The sequence below is a fragment of the Peromyscus leucopus genome, chromosome 1, assembly GCF_004664715.2.
Source record: "Peromyscus leucopus breed LL Stock chromosome 1, UCI_PerLeu_2.1, whole genome shotgun sequence".
Taxonomy (NCBI): domain Eukaryota; kingdom Metazoa; phylum Chordata; class Mammalia; order Rodentia; family Cricetidae; genus Peromyscus; species Peromyscus leucopus.
In genome coordinates, this window is record NC_051063.1 from 165,362,714 (window position 1) to 165,381,009 (window position 18,296).

The 18,296-nt window shown below is 43.8% G+C and overlaps 1 long non-coding RNA gene across 1 annotated transcript; it reads left to right on the plus strand.

The window, feature by feature from the left end:
• Positions 1-8,015: 8,015 nt before the first annotated feature.
• LOC119086810 lies at positions 8,016-13,649 on the plus strand. The gene is made up of 2 exons (XR_005090167.1): positions 8,016-8,506; positions 13,423-13,649. It is a non-coding gene; the product is annotated as an uncharacterized LOC119086810 (long non-coding RNA).
• Positions 13,650-18,296: the final 4,647 nt, after the last annotated feature.

An 18,296-nucleotide genomic window follows, 5' to 3' on the forward strand; every position in this document is an offset into this window, starting at 1 on the left:
TCATCAAAATATTCTTGGTTTTCATGAAAAAATATTTTATCACAGACCTAAGTAGGACTAGGGAGATATTACACTCAGTTGTTAAATTCTTTGTCTTCTGGATTCCACAGGCACACACATACACACATACATGCCACAGGTATCTACACACAATACATATGCAAACCTAACTACAAGCCATAGTTCATAGTTGAAAAAAGTATAGCTATACATTGCTTGTTTAAACATATAAATAATTATATGTGAGAGAATTATTAATGAACTTGTAGGAAGAAGCACAAATATTGTTTCCTTGCATGAAGAAATGTTGATGAATGATTTGAGGTAAACCTTCCATAGTTAATGGTACAAAGTTTCTAGGCTATAGGAAGTTTGTTGGAAATTACATCAGTGGTTTCTCTGTTTATTGTGGGATACTATTGTTTGTTTGTTTGTTTGTTTGTTTTTACAAGATGGGGTCTCACTATATAGTTCAGTTCAGGCTGTCCTAGAACTCACTATATAGACCAGGCTGGCCTTTAACCTACAGAGAGCTGCCTGCCTCTACCTCCCAAGTGCTGGGATTAAATGTGTGTGCCACTCTGCCTGGATGGATACTAATGTCTTTAAATGTCACAAAACATTTCTCATCTCTGTCTAGGAAAGGATATAAGTCCTAGGCTTGTCTGTAGCATGGTGATCGGCAGACAAAGTGGCCAGTTTTGACTTCCCAGGTCTTTCAATGAATTCTTCACCACCATGTCCAGTCTCAGGTACTTACAGAGCATCTCCTTCAGGGTTCCATTTGAGAGAGAAACAGAAACTCAGAATGTTCATGAATCCCATGGTAGTGCCTCCCCAGTGCTGGTGTGAGTAATATTCCTCCATAATTTATGTTCTTCCAGAACCTCAGAATGTAGCCTTATGGAAATGGCTTCTTTGTAGAAGTAGCTTAGAATGCAGACATGCTTGGTCAGTGTTGGTTCTAAATCTAATGAGTGGCAATCTTGTGAGGAAGCCATATGAAGACTCCACATTTTTGAAAGACAGGACCAGGGAGGCAGGGGTTTCAGTGCCACACCTCCAAGCCATGGGATGTTAGCAACAGAAGCTAGAGAAGCTTTCTTCTTGGGAGTTCCCAAAATTAGCCATCACTTGGCCAGTACCTTGATTTCCAAATTCCAGTCTCAAGCATGGCAAGAAAATCAGTTCCTAATATTTTGTGAACCATTCTAGAGCAATCTAGGAAAATCAGCAGAGTACAGCAGGCTCTTAGATGTAGCTTGAGTTTTCCTGCCCTGCCCACAGTCAGGACAAATCTCTGTCACCTGCCAGTCCCACAGCCGCTCAGACCCAACCAAGTAAACACAGAGACTTATATTGCTTACAAACTGTATGGCCATGGCAGGCTTCTTGCTAACTGTTCTTATAGCTTAAATTAATCCATTTCCATAAATCTATACCTTGCCACATGGCTTACCAGCATCTTTTCATGCTGCTTGTCAGGGTGGCAGATGGCAGTGTGTCCTCCTGCCTTCCTGTTCTTTTATTTCTGCTCTCTGTTAGTCCCGCCTATACTTCCTGCCTAGCCACGGCCAATCAGGTTTTATTTATTGACCAATCAGAGCAACTTGACATACAGACCATCCCACAGCACAGCCAAGTGCAGACCATCTCAGACACCTGCACTCAGGCCCGTGGTCCTAATCATCCGCTATGTGGACCTGCTGGGTAAAGCCACGAGGAACCCAAGAATGGGCTCCCACAGGACATACAGAACATCCCACAGCACTTGGATGCCAGTGTGTACTCATGGCCTGCCTTCCTGGATCTCCTGTCACGTCTCGGGACCTTCTTTGGTCATTCTTTTCTCATCCACTGTTCCTGAATTTCCTGTTCCTCTTTGTCCTCACTCTGCTTCCCATGTTTGAACTCCTTTCACTAAGCCTGTCCCATGTTGCTGTTCTTCCTATGGAACCCTGGCCCTCAACTTACCCAGTGTCTACTCTTTGCTTCCCAAACCACCTGTGCCCCTCATTTTTCTCTCACCGAGGCCCTCTAGACATGAATATTCCCTCCTTTGTCGGATCATGTATTTCTTGTTTGTTTATTTCAGCTTTGTTTGTTTCTTTGAGACTGAGCCTCACATAGTCCAGGCTAGATTCTGACTTGCTGTATAGCAGATGATGGCCATGAAATCTTGAAACTTCTGCTTCCACCTCCCAAGTGCTGGGATTACAGGGATGTGCCACTACCTTGGCCAGATGGTATTTTTACAAAACACTATCATAATAATGTCTTCCATACAACATGCACACAGTGTCAATCTGACTACCCTGTTGAAACGTGAGTCTGTGTCCCTACTTTCTCCAAGTTCAATGGGATTTTATCTTAGTTTCAATGGGTAAAATAATAACCGAAGCAATGTGATGTTTGAGGCCACACTAAAAGCAGTAGAGCATCTACATTGCTTATCTGGATGCTTGTTCTTGAAGCCGTCCTCTGTCATTTAGTAAATCAAGTCATGTTGAGGCCAATATACTATGAGAAAAAACAATTGAGCCAATGCAGAGAGGTCCAGAGATTAACATTGAAGACATGAAGACTGATCCAGGACATCATTCCTATGGTTGTGATTCTGGTTAAACCTCATCAGCTGTATGGAAAACTAATTCCACAGCCACTCAGATGATCCTTCCCAAGTCCCTGACTTAACATGAACCTTGGAAGGTAACAGTAACTCTAGAACATTAAAAGTTATCCTGATTTGTTGTGTTGCAGCAACAAGTAACTAGAATATTCTCCCTCATCTGCACCAACCATGCCTCTTCCCCTGTGATGTATTTACTCATGGACTTTGCCAAGTCCTTAAACTCTAGGGGGTGGTTAGAGGTGGAAAAGACCCACCTGCAAGCTTAGTGCTTTAGGGTGAGGTTGTGGGGCAGTTGGACAAATCCTCTTCACTGATGGCCATGGGTTAGGTCTAGCCAAGATTGGGTTAGGCGTTCCAGTGAGGCATTCCTGCCCGGCAATGGCAGTTTGCTCATCTTTGGCCTGCCTTTTGTTAGGAGGTGCATAAAAGAAATAAAGTCTAATTGATGATACTTTTGTTAGAAGGATGTATAGACAAGTACCATTTACACCCAGAAATGACACCAGGACACCTGTGCTGCTACATCCTGGAAAATGACAGAAGTTCATTCTTCCTGGTGCCTATCATTCAGTTTAGTCCATCACCCTGTGAGACCTGCACCCAGTCCTGTCTTACTGGCTTTGAAGACCTCACAGAGGTGAGGCCAGAGTAAAAGGCAGCCCGAGGTACTCAGTGCGACACTGAACTGCCTTTCAGCTTATGTCCAGCATGTTGTTTTCCACCCTGGCCCTGTCTAGATCGTTAGTAACTACCTTTACTAGTAAGCAATTCAACATGAGTTGCGATGTGTAAAGTGGGAATTATGACTATCAGCCATGCCGGGTTGTAGTAAGTACATCCATTATGCATAGGCTGGGCTGTAACACCAGTTCAGCGTTGTTTTATGACTGATTTCTGGTTCTTGTGTCTCCGGAAACTGGTGTGAAAGCATCCCATAACACTCGTGCCGAATCGGAATGCCCACCAGCCCCAGCCCCAGTAACAACAAGCTCGTGGAGGTTCTGTCACTCAGCCCTCCCCCCATGCCTGCTGTAATCCATCATGGATGTGTCTGTCTACAACCTCCCTGTCAGAATAACCACTTGCTGAGGGCAAGGCTGAGGACTCCCTTGTATCTGGGTCCTCTAAGAACCCAGGACCCAGCTTTGACTACTCCAAATCAGCTCTTCATCTTCATCTTAGCGCAGCATTCAATGTGGAAGACGGATGAGGCAGAGCTCAAGAAGCAGATCTTAATGACCACCACAATTTCAGCTGCCAGGGGTCTGGTTTCCCTTTAGAAATAAGGGTGAGGCTGGTCAACTGCTAACTGTAACCTGGATTCTTCCTCTTAACATCAGGACTTGGATATATATATATATATATATATATATATATATATATATATATATATATATATTTCTCCAGACCTTCCTTTATCTAACCAGCTCAAGTGTCACCCAACCTCAAGTCCAACTACTACACAATTACAGAAATAGGAATGTCTCGCCTTTTATACTTAATACTTGTGTCTCATAGTTCATCCCCAGTACAAACAAACAAACAAGTTTTTGTCCTGCATTCAGTAGGTGGAAACATACCTCTTTGATATCCATCAAGAATTGTTAATGCATCATGAACAACATAGCCATGATTCTCAGAATGACACATGATCCAGCTACATTTGGCATTTAGGAATTGATTTAGAAGATATACACACGTAATACAAATACAAGATAATTGACTGCACATTTCTTTTAGCAGAAATCAGCTGTAACTGCCCATTAGTACAAGACTGCCACACAGTTGGGGCCCATTAATGCACTGGGTTTCTCAGTCATGGGAAACAGGGATGATCTGTGTTTCTAACATCTAGTCTCACCTTTGACACTCAGTGGACAAACCCAAAATCAAGAAAAGCTGTATGGAAATGGGTCATTTTGGGAGAAAACTGATCGGAACACTAGGGAGCACTACTATGTGTGTCTTCTGAATACCGCCCAGATGGTTCTGTCTCCCAGAACAATCACTTAAACTGTTGAGTAAATAAAGATCTGAGACTGGAGACTGACTCCGATGGATCAGAGGCGCCTGAAACATGCAGCTCTTGTGTATGAATGCTGCCCTGTGCCTCTGGTGGCAGTCATCCAGGGGGTGACAAGCAGGTGGACACAAGTGACCTGGCAGCTCACATGGTGACGTTGGTTATGAGCTGAGGTTACTGTCTCCAGGGTTAATGGAGGGGGAAGAGTGACCATCTGGCTCCTTAGCTCAGGGGGCTCCCTGCTGCCTGGCCTGCTCCTCTTGAGACATGGGTTTGGGGATTCTATACAGCATTGTGGAGAATAGACAGTTTCCATCTTTAGGAAAAGATGAGAAGGGTGTACACTACCCCTCAGCACACAAATGCAGAGGGACAAGACAAGGACCCTTTTCTGCCCCCTCAGCTGCACCTCCAGGAAACAACCACCTTCAGTTCCCAGCACTGGTTCCCCTTTCTCTCACAGTCTCAAGCACTCAGTGTCAAGACCTCACACAAGAGTCTCTGACAATTCTGCTGCAGTTAGACTGGTTCCAGGAGAGGTCACTAGGCAGATAACTTTGGTGTCATGGTTCTAATATATGGTGAACATCATCACTGAGGACTGGATGGATTTTAGGGCCCAGAGAGGTAATGTAGCTGCCACCCAGGAGGTTAGTTTGTTTCTGGCTCACAGATACAGCACAGGGGAGCTCAGGATACTGCCATGGCTGGGCTCTTAGCTTCTCCAGGATTTGGATGTCAGGGTTTTGTGTCCAGCCAAGGAAGGGAGAGAAAAGTGGAAGAAGCCCTTTTATGTAACAAATGTGCCCTAAAATTCAGTGTCTGCCTCAAGCCAACCGTCTTCTGCCAAGCAGGCTAATATCCTGTCTCCACAGTCCGCTCTAGCTCTGCCCTGGCAATCCTCAGGACCCCACATATGACCTTATTCTTTGCTCATAATACAGTGCTGGCTCTCCAACATTTGTCACAGAAGGGTCTCTCTCCTGTGTCCCTTTTCCATGCTTTCATGGGACGGGGGCTAGGTTTTGTTCTCTGTTCCCTGAAGAGTTAGAATTGGCCTTCCACTGACTGACCTCTGTTGGTTGTAACCCCAGGAGTGCTGTAGTCTGGCCCTATCCTGAATCCACTAGCCCCAAATGAATCATGGGAGGAGTGAGGGTGGGACAGAGAAAACTGCGTACCATGAAGAGTCCCAGACCCTTGTATAGTCACTGAGGTTGGCACTGCCAGCTGTGGGCTTGAGTCCTGACCAAGGAACCCTCTGGGGAGATATGAGGCAGCTCATCTGCCCTCCCCATGGCCTTGGCTCTTGGCCCACCTGCCTGCCCTTAGCAGGGGCAGTCACAGCATCACAAAGTGAAAGGGTCATGGGTTCCAGGCTCTTTTTTTCACCAGACTCAAATCCTGGAAGCCAAACATGACATCAGAAAGTCCAGTTACCATGGAGAAGGTGTTTCTCACCCTCATCCTGTCGAGAGTTGTCAAGGCCCTTGAAGAGCAAATACTACCACTTTCCAAAAAGAACTGTGTTACGACCACACTCAGCTACTATCCATCTAGATAGGTCCATGTGCAAAGCATGGTCTTTTAGGACAAGGAAGAGATAGTAAAACTTCTAGAAGGGCACACACAGTGGGGAGAGGCTTACCCTGGTGAACTCCAAGCTAAGCCAGAGGAAAGTCAGAGGAAAGTACAGCTGTAGGATTCCTGCAGGCATGAGGATAGGCCTTCGGGAAAGAGATATGAGCTGAGAGGTGAGGACACTCCAGGCCTTCATGCTGAGTCAAAGCCAGAGACCACAGAGTAAGGATCAGAGGAAATACATATATTTATAAATATATATTTATATAATATATATTATATATATTATATATAATCTCTCCACACTATGTACTGGTAAGACAGTCAAATAGTAAAGAGAAAATGTAATTAAGGAGCACAGGGTCAGAAAGTGTGCAAGTATGATTTGTCAAAAGGAACAGTGAGCAGTTTTGCAAGATGGAATATGAGTCCATTCATATGGTCAACACGAGTCACTAGGAAATGAAAATTCAACCCAAACTCATATGTCAGCTTCTGCAACTCTTCTTGCCTCAATTCCACTGAGAACAAAGAGAAAGAGACATGCCATTTGACCTTCTGGTTGTGGCTCATCCACTCAAGGAGCCAACTGACCTATCCTAGTTATCTTTAATTGTCAGTTTGACAATCTAAAGTCACCTGAAGAGGGAGTCTCAATTGAGGAATTGGCCAGATCAGGTTGAGGAAGGTGGGGGGCTTAGTTATTGATGAGGCACAATTCCCTAGGCAGACGGACTTGGAATGTATAAGAAAGCTAGCTGAGTATTGAGTTCCTGATCTGACTTTACTCAATGAACTTCAGCCTGTGAGCCGAATTAAACCCATATGTTCCCCCAAGCTGTTTTTGGTCAAGGCATTTATCATCTAGAAAACTAGAACACACTGTAGTCTTGATGGCCTGTGGCTCGGTGGCTGGCTGCAAGGCTGTTGCTGGGAGGTGAAAGTATGGAAAGTGTTTGACTCTGGAAAACCAAGGGGGAGACCGGATGCAATAAGTGGTTGTGCATAATGATATGCTGAGAAGATGCAGACAAACGAGCAGAAATGGATTTTGCATTAATTAACTTTTATGTAGTTTTGTTATATTTTGACACGTAGAGACAAATTTCTGAGCCTAGTCTTTTAGGAACCCTGGAGCTATCTATGTCTTTGACCCTAAAACTTCTCACAAAAGCAACACTCCTGTAGTCTTCTCTCAAAGCCATCTGTGAAGCAGGGCATGATGTGATCTTTCTTAGGTGGCATGGGTAGGGAGGTCATTGCACATTTAAGGCTACTCTGTTGTACACAGAGGACTCCAAGCAAGCCAAGGCTAGAGCGTATTCACCCACTCCTTCACTTTAATCTTATGTTCTCTGATAGGTATATTGATATTCTCTGCAGTGTTGACTGGATGTTTTCACCCTTTGACAACTTACACACACGCGTGCGTGCACACATGTGCGTGTGCATACATGCACACACACACACTTTTGGCTCTATGCAGTTTCTATGTACTCAACATTCTTATAGAAAATGCTGACATTTTGTTATCAGTAGATCTTGAAGTGTTCTCAGTATCACATACTAGAAGGTTCATTCCAGACCCTCACTTCCATGTTCCTTAGGGCTTCACTTCCCATTTCCCAATAACCCTGCCTAGTTTTCAATTTTAAAAAAGGCAACAAGAGCCAGGTGCTGGTGGCGCACACCTTTAATCCCAGAACTTGGGAGAGAGAGGCAGGTGGATCTCTGGGAGTTCAAGGACAGCCTGGTCTACAGAGTGAGTTCCAAGACAGCCAGAGCTACACAGAGCAACCCTGTCTCGAAAAAACAAAAAACAAAAGACAAGAAACCTTGAAGTCTATGGAAAATGTGGAGAGAATGGATTTTCATAATATGCAGTGTCACTACCTCTTAAATATATGTACACACAGTAGAAAAGAGTCCCCTGCCACTGTAAGACAGACTTTCACACTTCAACATTCCAAAGCCTTCCTGACTGTGCAGAAGTGAAGTACTTTCCTAGTGGCTTAGTGCCTTATGGTATAAATCTTTACAATTGCTAGTGAACTTGCACATTATTGACCTTTTCCTGAAGAAAGACTGGGGGAAACTGTAACCAGTGTCTTGAATAACCATTTACACTTTGTTTTTCAGGTAGTCTGATGGTGTTATCTTTGCCAGGATGCAGAGGGAATCTGGACTCTTAACAAGGACTCCGGGCCTCTGTGGGCAGAAATCCAGGCCTTGGCATGGAGCGTGCGGAGCGCTCCGAGGTGTGGTGTGAAGTGAGTGGTGGCAGCAGGGGGGAGCCTGTGTTGCTGAGTGTGGGCTTGGGCTGAAGCAGTTGCAGGGGGATGCTGTGACTGAGGTGGGGTGGGAGTCCTATGGGAGTTAAGAGAGCAGGGTTGTTGAGGGCAACCTTGTGGCTCTTTGGCCAGAAGTGTGAGTGGACACCCTGTTGTGAGACCTGGCCCACCATACAGAAAGAAAAATAACAAAGTAGATAAAAATAGAAAAACCAATTTATTCAGTTTTGACCCAAACTGGGGACGCAGCATCTTCAGTCTGGCTAAGCTGGGACTTATAAAGGGGATTTTATTATACCTGATTGGTTAATATAGAAGCAACATTCCTCCCTGAGGAAGAGGCAGAGGCCACCCTTCTTTGCTGTTAGTATATCTAATCCTGTCTGGTTTTCTCTAATGGTTTTTGTACTGGCCAATTTGAGTGCCAACTTGATACAAGTCTGAGTCATCAGAGAGGAAGGTACCTCAGTTGAGGAAATGCCTCCATGAGATCCAGCTGATCAGTGCGAGAAGGCATTGCTCATGGTGGGTGGTGCCATCCCTGGGCTGGTGGTCCTGGATTCTATAAGAAAACAGGCTGAGCAAGCCATGAGAAGCAAGCCGGTAAGCAGTACCCCTCCATGTTCTTTGCATCACCTCCTGCCTCCAGGATCCTTCCATAATGAACATCAGCAATATGAAAGTATAAGCCAAATAAACCCTCTCCTCTCCAACTTGCTTTCTGGTCATGGTGTTTGGTCACAGCAATAGAAACCCAACTATGACAGAGTTCAAGTAGTTTAAAAGAAAAAACACCCAGGCGGTGGTGGTGCATGCCTTTAATCCCAGCACTCAGGAGGCAGAGGCAGGAGGATCTCTGTGAGTTTGAAGCCAGCCAGGTCTACAAAGCAAGTTCCAGGATAGCCAGGACTTTGTTACACAGAGAAACACTGTCTCGAAAAACCAATAATAATAATAATAATTTTTCTTAAAGCCACACAATAACATTATCCTTCATAAAGCAGGTCAAGTGCCCTCGCATGTTATAAAACTATTTGAGCTAATAAATCTACCTGTTGATAGTTTTTGGTCCATTTTGTTTTAACAGGTACATTTCCTGGTATGCCAGTAGGCATATAGGTAACCACTTTTCCTCTGTGCCAGGGATTTTCCTTTTGAACTAACATTCCAGTATTTTGTAGAGAATAAGGGGTAATGTGCACTCTTCTGTAACTACTTGTTGCTGAAATTAGGACATTGTTGTCAGGGTCCAAGAAGGATGGAATGCTAGGCAAAGGCCGGGAGGCCTTCAGGTAATGGGGCATTCATCAGACGCATTTGGTTACTGACTGGAGACGTAAGAAGCAATAACATTGGCTGGATTGGCTTACATCACCTTTCAGCAAGTCCAGGGCGAGGAGCCATTTGGAGCAGTTTGTAGTCCACAGCTGATTCCAGGACGGTGTCTGTCAGCTGAGTGTGAATCTGTTGAAACAGATACAGACTAAGAACCAAAGTTAAATTTTAAGAATCTAAAGGAAAATTTTACATTTGGAACTTTCAGGTCCATGGTCCTGGTAGTTGGGGAAGGGGAATAGTCCCAAGACCAGGGGAGAGAGAGATCACACCTTCAGGAAAAGGCAGGTAGGGAAACTTAGGCTGTACTTATCTAGAGTCTGTTTGACCTGTGAGGGGTAGATCCAAGTCTCATGCCTCTCCCAACTCCCTGAAGCTACATGGCTTTTTTGTTTACAGGAAGAGATAAAAGTTTTAGATATATTAGCATTACCACTTTTTGTAATCTATACTGAAATCCACACTGTAGAAAAAGCAGCTAACAGTTGCCACACCTTTGAATAATAATAGAAGTTGTGCGTTAAAAAGCATGAACATTTTTTCCCTGTCCAGAGAGCTGAGCATATAGATTGGATAGAGATGTTTTTAGCCTGATGAGAAGCACCTTTAAGTCTATACTTAGAAGATAACTGAAGGAAATTTTAAATCTTGAGCTTGTGACTGATAATAGTAGTTGGTACTTTATCAGCTTATCTGAACTTCATTGATCAATATTAAAACTTTGAACCTTCAAAATAGAGAGGGGAAATATGAAACATGTTTCATTACTTTAGATTACTGGGGGTTTTGTTTGTTTGTTCAGTTTTTTGCTTGTTTGTTTTGTTTTGTTTTGTTTTGTTTTGTTTTGTTTTGACACAGGGTTTCTCTGTGTAACAGCCCTGGCTGTCCTGGAAGTTACTGTGTAAACCAGGCTGACCTTGAGCCCACAGAGATTCACCTGCCTCTACCTCTCGAGCACTGGGATTAAAGGTGTGTGCCACCGCTGCCAGGCTAGAAGCCTCTTCTTCTTCTTCTTCTTCTTCTTCTTCTTCTTCTTCTTCTTCTTCTTCTTCTTCTTCTTCTTTTTTTTTTTTTTTTTTTTTTTTTTTTGGTTTTTTGAGACAGGGTTTCTCTGTGTAGCTTTGTGCCTTTCCTGGAACTCACTTGGTAGCCCAGGCTGGCCTTGAACTCACAAAGATCCCCCTGCCTCTGCCTCCCGAGTGCTGGGATTAAAGGCGTGCGCCACCACCGCCCGGCTAGAAGCCTCTTCTTAAGGAAAAACTCTCTCTCTCTCTCTCTCTCTCTCTCTCTCTCTCTCTCTCTCTCCATTCCTACGAGGTGTGTATCCCTCAACCTTGTCTCCCTCTCTGTCCCTCTCTCTTTCTCTCTTCTCTTCCTCTTTCCTATCTTCTCTATTATAATAAACCATTTTTGCATGGATGTAGCATCTGATTGTGAATGGAGTGGGTTGCCCGCCAGCCTACTGAGATGCATCTACCCAGCATGCCAGCATGTTGCCCTGCACTCACAGGATATATTACACAGGGGGTCCCTGTGTAATATATCATAACATTCAGACTTAACCTGTGTGCAATTCCTCCTTCATCCTGGTCTTTTGGTCTACTTCTTCATGTCTTTTTCCTCTCAACAGAGGAATTGGAGATTGACCCACCATTTCAACAAATTTCCGTGAAAGCTTCATTTCTAAATGAGAGGCCTAAATTTCCCCCATTTTACACCTAGATCTAGGTTTCAGTTCTTTAAGAACAAGTAAGTTTCAGTTTCTTAAACAAAGGGCTATTAATCAAACAACATGCCTGGCAGCAGGAATGGGAGTGCGAGGGAGCCACATACAAGGCGTGAATCAGCCATGCAGTGTTACTGTGGGGTCCAGGGCAGCTTGGCTACACTTCTGCCATGACAGGCTCAATAAAAACCAGTCAGAGAATAGGCCTAAGTTTTGGGTAAGGCAACACCCCTGGAATGGACCAATCAGCATCCAAGGGGAAAATACCTAACATTCCAACCTAAGGAGAAAGTACCTGACATTCCAAACATTTCTGACCATTATAGATAAGGTCACCAGATGTCCCTTAGCCCAGCACACACCTATCCCCTTTTGCCAAGATACCCCTAGACAAATGTCAGCCAATCAGGGTCTTGAACCCTAGAAATCCCCTCACCCCAACCTCTGCTATGATAAAAACCCTACCCCATCAAGGATAGGGACTCTCTGCTCTCACCACTCTGTTGGACAGACAGAGAGCCCAAGCTCGAGCTTAAATAAAGGCTCTTTGCTTTTGATACAGATTCAGTCGCTGTGGTGGTCTTTGAGGGGTCCCTGCAGCCTGCTTAACCAATTATGTTTGAGATGACCTAACTGTTCCTAAAATTCCCCTAGCTATATTTAAAAGGACCTGTGAGTCTTTGTCCTGGGTCACCATTTTGCATAAATGGCTGATCCTAGATGCTGGAAAAAACACTTTGTCTTTGCATACTATTTGAGTGTGGGGTCTTTCTTCAGTGTTTTCTCAGATCCCTACAGAGTGAAGTCACAAGGTATGATCCACGGTGTTTCATTTTAGAAGCACTGTGGCAGGATGGTGACACTATAAAGACAGATTGGCAAAACCTTGAATCCTAGGACTTTACTCCATCAGAAAACACTGAACACAAACAGTGGCTGTAAATGTGAAGAGACTGGAGAATCTATGCCTTTGGGATCTCACCAATATGCTTCTTGTTTGCAGAACATCTGATTTCTAGCCTTGAAGCAAGTGGTGACAATCAAAGTGATGCCCAAAACAGTTTAATGATGTTGTTGGACATCACTGGTTCTTCACACATAGGAAGATGTGTACAATTCCTAACAGAAGAGAAAAATTATACAGTGATACCCAATTTGGTAAAGTTCTCAACCCTAAGCAACCACTTATGCAGTAGAAATTCTCTCATGACAAGCCAGTTGAATATATCAAAATATGGGAGGGTCTTCACTGGTGGGTCAGTATCACAGTATGAGATAACGAGCACTTGGGTGTAGTGGAAATCTAGTAGAGTCATTGTGTCTAGGGTAAACATTAGAATGTAATAGTTGTTTCTCACTGCATCTAGACTAACAGTAGAATGCATTAGTGTTTGTTGAAGGTACCTAGATATTGTAGGAATTTAGCAGAGCCTGTGTGTCTGGGGTAGACATTAGAAGGAATAGTTTTTACTGTATCTAGGGAAACATTAGAATGATCAGCTGTTTTCTAGAAGTACTTGATCTTGAGGAATCATTGTGAAAACATTAGAGAATCTTTGTGGAAAACAGTGACTATTTTCCATGATTTGTAAACTTTTTCTGAAGGGGCATTGCCGCCTTTGCATGACTCTGGTCACAGGATGCCTCTGGCATACCTGAGGCTCCTGGATTACTGTGTATTGCAAATCACAGAGTAAAGGACTAAAGTCATACGGGCACATGATGCTTTAATTTAGAGAGACAAATAGATTAGATTGGGGACCTTGTTTTGAGAAAATACTTTACCCAAAAACAAATTTCAATTGTAACAATCAATAAATATGTCTTTGTACAGCTGTTTGGGGCTCAGCTCATCAGAGGATGGACCTTCCTGCTGCCACACAGACCTTAAAATTTCATCTTGAAGTGACCTCTTTCTTCAACTGACCCACAAAACACAGAACACCACAACACCTAGACATTGAAGAAATCATAGTAGAGAACAGTGATCGCTTTCTATGATTTAAAGAATTGTTTTTCTGAAGGAGTTTTTCATCCATTAAAATGACTTTAGTCACAAGACTATCCAGGCGTGCTTGGGGTATTGAGTTATTGGGTACTGCAAACAGTATACAATAAGGACTAAAGGTTGTGGGAGTATGATGATTTCCTTCAAGGAACATATAGAATAGATTAAAGGGGCTTTGGTATGAGGAACTTGTTGTACCCTAAACACAACCACTATGTATAATAAATGAATATGCTTCTGAATGGAAGTTCTAGGTTCAGTTCACAGAAACTGTTCCTCCCTGCTGCCAGAGAGCCTAAAATTACATTCTATAGTGACTCTCCTTGTTTGAATGTCCCATGCAACACAGAACACCTGACACTTGGGAAGAACATTTTTTCCTGTAAGATGTGTAGGAAAGCCTTCCTCCTGAACTCAGAGTTACCATACTATCCAGTAACTCACATAGGTTAAAAACTTTATGAATGTCCTGAATGTCAGATGTTTAATTGTACATCCAGGTACATGATGGAATTCACACAAAGGAAAACCTTACAAATGCCCAGAGTGTGGGAAGTCGTTCAGTTATGAATCCCATTTAAAGGTGCATCATCGAATACACACAAGTGAGAGACTTTATGTGTGTTCTGACTGTGAGAAGTACTTCAGCCATGAATCAGTCATCAACACACATCAAGGAATTCACACTGGGGGAAAGCCTTACTAATACAAGGATTGTGGAAAATCATTTATTTGAGCATCAGAACTGAAGAAGCACGGCTCATTTTGCATAAAGGAGAAGCCTTACAAATGCCATTTCTGTGAGAAATCATTCAGTATTAAATCCTGCCTGCTTGTGCATCATCAAATTCATACCAATGAGAAACCTTATGAATGTCATGGCTGTGGAAAGTCACTCAGGAAAATGTTCCACCTAAAGGTGCATCATCAAATATACATTGGTGAGGAACACTGAGTGTGGAAAGGCATTCAGTGATAAGTCAGTTCTTAGTACCCATCACAGAATTCACACTGGGGAGAGACTTAATACAAGCAGTCATTGTGGAGAAGCCATGTCTTCTAAAGCTCATCTCAAAGAGCATGAATTAATTCATACAGATGAGGAGCCACAAGTCTGCAGTAAATGTGGGAAAGTGTTCAGTGGCAGGTCTTCTTTACACAGTAGAATGTGTGGTAGAGTCCATACTAGGGAGACCTGCACTAGACAGAATACCCCGACAAATGTGGGAAGGCCCTCTTGCAGAATTTACAGTTGACTTCTGTCTTAGTTAGGGTTTCTACTGCTGTTGACCACGGCAACTTTTATAAAGGAAAACATTTAATTGGAGGGCTTACAATTTCAAAGGTTTAGTCCATTATCATTATGGTGGGACATGGCTGCATGCAGGCAGACGTGGTGCTGGAGAAGGAGCTGAGAGTTCTATATCTTGATATGCAGGAAACAGAAAGTGTCTACTACTCTGAGTGTAGCTTGAGCATTGGAGACCTCAAAGCACATCCCCACAGTAACATTTCCTCCAACAAGGCCACACCTACTCTAGCAAAGCCACCTCTCCTAATAGCGCCATTCCATTTGGGGGCCATTTTCTTTCAAACCACCACACCATCTCACCAGCAAACTCACCTTGCAAAGAAATTACAGTGATGCTGTCACTGGGAAGTCATTTGGTAATACGTGTCAATGGAGGGTGCATCATAAAAGTTACACATAGAGAAATATGGCCATTACAATGACTGTGGGAAATCATTAAGCTCCCGGAGTACCTTGCAATCATGCTGTGAAGAGACCTTCTGTGTGTGGTGAATGCAAGCAGCCCTTGCTCAAATTAGGAGCTGGGGAGATGCAGTTAAGAGTACTTGCTATTTTAGGGGAAGACCAAGGTTCAGTATCTAGTACCCGCCTACATGGCAACTGACAACTGTCTATAACTCCAGTTCCAAGCTCTGGTACCCTCTTATGGCCTCCCTGAGCACCAGGAATGCATACACTGCACATACATACATGCAGGCAAAATATTCATACACATAAAAATAAGTAAATTTTTTCTAAAATCATGTCAAGCTGGGTGTGGTGGCACATGCCTTTAATCTCAGCATGCAAGAAGCAGAGGCAGACAGATCTCTTAGTTTGAAGCCAGCCTAGTCTACAAAGTGAGTTCCAGGACAGCCAGGGTTGTTACACAAACAAAGCCTGTCTCAAAACACCAAAATAAATAAATAAATAAATAAATAAATAAATAAATAAATAATCATGTCAAATCGCAATAGATTCAAGAACATATAACCAGGCACTGTTTTTACAGACTCCATGACTGTATAAACAGCTTTACCATCAAGTCAGCCACACCCATATTGCTCACTGTAATATTTTGCTTGACTTATATGAAAAATAGTATTTTATAATAGACCTAAGTAGGGGTCTAATTATATAGCTCAGCTTCTATGGTGCTTGCCTTTGCAAGTTGAAGACCTGAGTTTCCAGAACCCACATAAAAAGTCAATTGTGTTGGTGTGTGCTTGTAATACTAGCACTGGGGACAAGGTCCTAGGTGATCCCTGGGGCTCACTGGCCAGTTATCATAGTGTAATTGATGAGTTTCTGTCAAATGAAAGACAGCATCTCTAAAAATGTAGATAGGACTGGCAAGATGGCTCAACACCTAAAGATACTTGTTCCCAAGGACCCATATGGTAGCAGGAGATAGTCAACTGTCAAAAGTTGTCCCATGGCTGCCACATTCCCAAGTGGCATGCATACACACATCCAAGGCTGTCTTCTGGACTCTACAGTCACACTTATTCACATTCAAACACAACACACAATAAAAGGGACCTAATTATATTATACTTCATAGTTAAGAAAAAAGTTATTTAAAATATTGCTTAAATGATTATTGTGATACCTCAGTAAAACCCCCCACTCTATCCCCTACAGACAAAGAGAAGCTTAAACCAGGATTCCTAAGTGTAGATAAGAACTTAGACCCCTTTTCCCCAGGTGGTTGTATCTGCTACAGGGACTTTGGAAAACAGTCAGGATATTCGACCAAAAGACTAAAAAGGGAGGCGGGTTAAAATAAATTATATGGTCTGTGCCTTTAAGAACTAGCCTCACAAAGAAAGGGGAGGGCTCCTTCCCACCTCCCTGCTGTGAGTGAGAGATTTGGAAGAGCCTCCCTGGAGACTTGTAAACTTAGAAAACACCTTACTTTTGCATTCTGTACCTAAAGTATTCAGTGGCAGCTTTGGGGACTGTGATCCAGGCCAGGCCAGTTTCAAGTCCCCAGAAATGATGGCGCCAGCCCCAGGAACAAAAGGACAGAGTCAGGATGTCTGATGGTAACCAATTAACCACGAGATGCCCCTCTCCAGAGATAACAAGACCAGACCCCGGAGATGAGTTGTAAAACTCCTGACAGGGCAAACAGATAAGATAAAATAAGGTAAAGTCCAGGCCCGGGAAAAACTTGACCAATCAAGGATGGACCCGTACTAACCCCCTCCCCTCTAAGAAATTTTATGGGTTTTGCCTATAAAAACTAACTTCCCCAAGAAAGAGACACTCCTCCCTGCCTCACTGTATTGGGTGTAGGAATGAGTCCCTGTCTAGACTTGTATCTGCAGAATAAACCTTGCTGTTGCATCTGGACATCCAAGGTCTACGGTGGTCTCTTTGGGGGTCCCAATCTGGGCATAACATTTGGTGCGTTGGCCGGGAACCCCAGAGACCCCACCGGGACCTTCAAGGGTCCAGAGGTTTATTGACATCTACCGGTAAGAGCGCTCTCTGTCTTGTCTCTGTCTCTGTCTTGTCTCGTTATGTTTTGCGCCGGTCGACTGATTTGTACTTCGAAGGATTTGTACTTTGCAGGCTCGATTTGTACTTTGCAGGCTCTCACTGGGACAGACGTGTCCGGACAGTGATCCTGGGAGGGAAAGAGAGACGTCTCATTCCCTCATTTGGGCAAGGGACCCCCTAGTCCCGAGCCATTTGGGGCCACCTCAGAGGTGACCATTTGGAGTCTCCTCCAGGGAGTGCTTAGGAGAGGAGCATCTTTGGGTACCTTTCCCCATGGTGGGAAAAAGTGCCACTTTGTATTTTGTCCCGGGAAATTGTTAGAGCCATTTTGTGAGGTTTTTTTGTATGTTTTATTGTGGTCATTGTTACTTTACACTCTGTTTCTCTTCCAAGAAAAAAGGTGCATGTCTGACTGATGTCTGTTTGATCAAGGACAGAGATCCTCGAGTCTGGATTGTTTTTGGTGTGATTGAGCCTGGAGGGTCACTCTCCACAGAGCATATCAGGCTGTCATTGTTCTTGGAGCTTTGTTGGTTGTTTCGTTGGGGCAAAGTTTTTCTTTCGTGTGCCCTTGGTCTTGTATGTAATGTGTTAACTGTTCTCATTGTTGACTTGACTGTGACGGACGCTATGGGACAGTCCCCTTCTTCTCCACTAGACCTTTGCCTAGCCCACCAGAAGGATGTGCGAGCCACAATCCAGGGGCTTGCTTGCTGTGAGTGAGGCCATCATCATCTCAATGCTGATGTGCTGGTACTTGAATTGTCTGTGTAAAGGTCATCTGTTTCTGCTACTCACCTCCCTCCCTCCCTAGCTCTCTTGCTATCAGGACTGCAGGCAGCTGGCTGCTCTCACGAGGGTGGGGGTGCGTGCTCTCCGTACAGGCGGGCTAAGATTCTCA